Raw genomic sequence first — 5,206 nt, 5'->3', positions numbered from 1 at the left:
CTCTCTCTCTCTCTTTTCCCCAGCTCACGCGCGCTACAATCAACTGCTTCTTTTAGCTCTATCTTCATCTCTCTCCCTACCCTTTCTCTCGCCCTTTCTTCTCCATTCTCGCAAACAATGAAAGAAATTGCGGAGGCGACAATTTTCTAGGACTACGACGCTGAGGCATAGATCCTTGATGGGTCCGGGCAGCTTTTCCAGCTCTTCTAACCGAAACAACCAACAAGCTGCAGGTGGACTTTAAGATCCTGAACGGAGCAACTGGCAGCGGTCTCTGCGCCCTCTGGTGTAAACCTTTCCAATTGTATAGCAAATCAATTGTCTTTACTACCGCTTTGATTTTACTCACGAACCAAAGGCTGGAAAGCTTTAGGTACCCCAGTTGCTTTGTATAAAAATTATAAAGAATTTGGTGTAAAGCTCCGTACGCTTTCGTAATCTTGTGAAGGAAAAGAGGAAAAGAATTGAAGGCCGTTGGCTACCACTCCGTGCTCACTCCAGTGTCCGAGGCCCCTGCGGTCGGGGTCGGGTCGGTAATGTCCCTGGGCGGCCGGGTCCGCCCCCATCCCACCCTTCGTGGTGGGTCCCCGTTGGTCCGGTCCCCGCCGCCCGGTCCCCACGGTCTCGCGCGGTGCCGCCACGGCTAGTTTCCAATTAAATCGCCCCCGGCCCTGGGCAGGACAGGCGCCGGACCCCTTCTTTGTGGGCCTGGACGGGCCGGGGCGCTATGACAGCGCGGCATCACCCGGCGGCGCTGCAGCCGCGCGGCCCGACACACACCGCTGCACAGAGTGGCAAATCGATTGCTGCTGCCCCGGGCGCCGCCAAACCAGCGTGCGTCTGACACAAAGCCTCGCGCACACGCGCGCGCTCGTGTGTGTGCGCGCGTGCGCGCGAGAGAGAGAGAGAGAGAGAGAGACGGATGCCCCTCTCATCCCCGCCCGCGCGGCGGCTCCCATCACTCTGTCGCAACACGTCTCCTCCATAAATTCTTTTCCGGCCCAACGCCTCAGTCGTTCGGGCGGCCAAAAGCCACTGCCGCCCCCGACCCCCCCCCCCCCCTGCAAACCAAAATTGTGTAATTGTATGCAGCATTTCCTGAACACCCTTTATGTACGCACGAGATGGCGTGCTCTATGCCATAGAAGGTGTGCAGTTGTAGTAAATAACGCATTCTCTATTCAATTACAATTGTATTTGAAGAGCCCTCCTTTCTGAATCCTCTGTAGCTCTCTCTCTCTCTTTCTCGTTCGCTCTCTCTCTCTCTCTCCTCTGTCACCCTCTGCAGTCCCGTCTCGCTACTCTTACTCTCGCCCGTCGGAGCGGTATAGGAGGCTCCCCGGAACCCAATTACAGTGGGTGCGGCCTGGCTGGGCCCCGGGCCCCGGGCCCCTGCACCGCGCGCCCCGGCAGTCCCGGCGCGCGGGCGCGCGCAGCGTGTGGCCTAGCCCGGCCGCGTAGGGGGGCCGGCCCGGTACCCGACCCTACCCTACCCTCTGCGCGGCGCTCGGCTCGGCCGCCGGTCCTTGGGAACATCAGCATTCCGGCGGTGTGTGCGCCACGCCACGCCGCGCCGGCCCCTCGCTGAGGAATTTATTAAAAGCACGGGAAGCAATTAACTTTTGCTTTGTGTCGCTGGATGATGTGCGGGCCGGGCCGGGCCGACCCAAAGGAGGCAGAGGCGCCGGTGATGGTCTCCTTCCCCCCGTATCGAGGAGGCTCTACAAGGCGGCGGCTCGGGGTCCCAATCTCGTTTTTACGGTGAAGAACTTTGCTCAAGAGGCCCGGGGCGGGCGAGGGCAAGGCATAGGCCGCAGGGCGCGGGGCGCGGACAGGCTTTGCATCGTGATGCTACTCGCGCACCTTTCACTTTGCGGCCGCCCCCGCCGCCCCCCTGTCGCCTCCCCCCTGGCGGTAAGCTCATTACAGCGCGTCGCTTGCTGCCGCGGACGCTAAGCATACTTTTAAAACCAATAGAACAGCAAGGCCGACCGGCAGCCGGGGGCCGCCGCCGCGCTGTTTGATCGCTTTAAAAAGCGGCGGAGGAAGAACTCTGCACTCTCGCGAGCTTAATTGAAAGCCCCGGCTCGGCTAAGACCGGGAAACATTTTGCATTCCTTCCAAGACAGTTTATTTTGCGTTACTCCCAAAGATAAATTTGCTTTCTTTCTTTCGCCGTCTCGCTCCTCTTCTTTTTTTTTACATCGGGAGAAATGTGGCTCTTTGGGAGAAGGGGGAGGGCGCGCCGGAGGGCTGGAGGCGGGGAGACTCTCTGAACTTTCTTTCCCCTGCTCCTCCGGCGTCTAGTGTAAAGATCAACTCGCGACACGACAACACGGCCGAGTGTCACGTCCCTCAACTCCGTGACCCGCCCGCCGGAGCCGCCCGGAGGAGGACCGGCGGAGGACCGCGGGCCGGACCCTCGCGCAAGCGCCGCGCAGCCTGGAAATAAGTGAAGACAAACGAAAACAGAATCCGAAGTGATCCAAGTTTCCTCGTGACTCTTCGGGGTGCGCCGTGGCACCGCTGGCGTGGCGTGGCGTGGCCGGCCACGGTCCAGATCCAGAGACCCGGGGAAGAAAGCCGCGGGGCTCCAGGACCGGGAACGCTGGCGAAGCGGGATCTGCGCTTAGTTAGGAGATGAGTTGGACGTGCGGTAAGATGGACCACCCCCGCCCCGCCCCGCCCCGGGCTGTTGTCCTTCCCCCGAGATAAACTTCTCGCGTTGGCGTGCAGCCTGATCAGGAGACACATCGCCGGCCCGCCCAGCACTCCGTTCCGTTTCCTCCCAGGTCACTGCTCCCCCCCCCCCCCCCCCCCCCTTTCGCCGATCGGAATAGACAGTACAGACAATACGGCGTAAGTTTACTGCGCGGGGCCCTCCTCCGCCCCGCTCCGCCCCGCCCGCCGCCTGCACGGCCCACCGGGGCCGCCGCTGGGGAGGGAGGCGAGGCGGAGGGAGGCGAGGCGGAGGGCGGCGGCGTGCGTGGCGCTTCATATAGCGCGCCAGTACAGTTACAATCTATCATAAGTTCCGGTGCGGTAGATTAAAAAGAGCTTCCCCTGGGGGATATCCGTTTCTTGCACGCCGCCCCGGCGCTGGCGCAGCTCCGCAGGGGGGCGTGGCCGGGCAATGCGGGGCGGGGCGGGGCGGGGCGGGGCACCACCGACACACACCCTAATTCTCCCGTCCTCCTCCCCCACATGCTTTCGCTGAGCCCCTTATATTCCTCGGACGTGGGGCCGCGTCCCGTCCGCGGGGCGCGCCACGTCACGCCGCTCCGCAACGCCCAGGCGGAAGAAAGAGAGAAGGAGGTGGAGAAGCGTCAAAATTTCTGCGTCGAATTTTTTAACGTCAGACGTGTTCCTTTTTCCCGGTGGCGGAGAAGGGGGGCAGAGGGGTAGGGTGTCTGACAGGCCGGCGGGGGCGGCTGACAGCCTTGAGCGATGTCGGCGCGTGCCTACCCTATTTCAGCAGGCAGCCCCTACCGAGGTACTGACAAGTACTGACGTGCACGGGGACTAGGCTGCGGCTGCCCCTGCCGTGTGTTCTCTGAAATTTTCGTTTTCCTTGCAAAATTGTGAAAAACCACAACAATAAACAACCCAATCTGATCTGAAACCATCGTTAGATTTTCGAGCTGCGGCCGAGGTGCACTGATATTTACGGTCGTACCGGGTATATTTTTCGGCTTCTCTTGCGTGCAAGTTGCGGGCGGGACAGCCTTTACTCACAGTAGCTAAAGGGGAGGCAAGTACCTGCCCCATGGCTCGCCCCTGTGAGCAGGCAAACCCGTGTGCCCTGCGGCGTGCCAAGAAACACCCGGTACGTGTGTATGTGTGTTCGCTGCGCACTAACTCCTCACTTCACCTCGGCGCCACGCAAAACGGCAATGCTTATATTTCCCCCCCGTATTATTTGTTGTTGCTTTTCGCCCTCTTCTTCCTCCTCCGCGGCGGCGGCGGGCGCGGTGCGGCCTCCCCCTGGCGAACAGGCAATAAGCTGTTTGCACTCTGCTCACGACGTCACTCCCCCTTCCCCTTCCCCTTCCCGTCCCCACACCCTCCTCCCAGACGTCCATCCCCCGCCAATCCCACCAGTCTTGCTCATCGCCCCGACTGACGTGCGTTATTGTTTCGCGCGTCGATTTAAAAAGCCAGCCGCGCTCTCTCGCCTCTCTCCTTTCTCTCCCTCCCTTTCTCTCTCTCTCTCTCACACTCATTCACTCGCTCTCTTCTCGCCTCTTCCTCGTCCTCCCCGGAATGTCTTCTCTGTTTTTCTCAGTTTTCCTTGAAGCAGAGTCTGCTCTTGAATACTTTGCTGTGAATTCTGGCCCGCTGCAACCGAAACAATACACTGCTGCGTCGCCGTCGCAAGCGGCCTCGCTCTGCGCAGCCCCGCCCCGCCCCGCCAGCTCCACCCCCGCTCTGCCCCCGGGGAGGGATTTGGCCGCCCCCCGACAATACGCCGCCGGTGCGCTGCGCGTTGCGTTTCGTACGTTATGTCGCGTAAAAAGTGGAGCATATTGTTTGCTGTAAAACCAGGCGGAGGAGCCATGACGCCACCCAGCCCTCCGCCGCCCACGCGCAAGGTGGAGAGAGAAAAAAGAAAAAGCAAGTCGTAACTAGAATAACCTTGTTCCGCTGTGACGGAGCCCGGTTTAATTTTGCTTGAGGTTGGTGGGGAGGGGGTGGGGTGACCTGGCGACAGCCGAGGTGCATCAACAGCACCGCCCCACCTGGTGCTGCTGCCGGCCCTCTCGAGGTTCTTTTGCCTGACGCCTTTTCTCCCAGCAGCAGCATACTACTTGCTCGAATTATTTCGCCATAGGAATTTTTGTATGAGGAGGGGAAAACATTTATGTCCTTTCCCCCCTACCTTTTTATGTCAACTGCACATCGTGTGTCGTAATTTCGCATGGGGACTTCCCCCAGGCCTCCGCAGGCTGGTCCCTGCCCAGTACATCTCTCGCCCGCCGATTCCACGCGCCTCTCCCCAAACCCCCTTACCTTTCGCTAAGCTCATCACTACTTACTCCAACCTGCACCATCCGAGGAATTGCTAATTTCTGTTGTTGTTTATGAATGTCCTTTCTTTCCCCAATCATCATCGACATTATTATTATTATTTTCCGAGCGGAAGTCGCATGAAGAAACGTGTGCAAATATTAGCGTTCGCTGGCGCGGGCCGCGTGCTGCGTGCTCT

Source organism: Frankliniella occidentalis, unplaced genomic scaffold (assembly GCF_000697945.3).
Source record: "Frankliniella occidentalis isolate FOCC.00 unplaced genomic scaffold, Focc_3.1 Scaffold21, whole genome shotgun sequence".
In the NCBI taxonomy this organism is placed as follows: Eukaryota; Metazoa; Arthropoda; class Insecta; order Thysanoptera; family Thripidae; genus Frankliniella; species Frankliniella occidentalis.
This window is presented reverse-complemented; position numbering follows the sequence as displayed.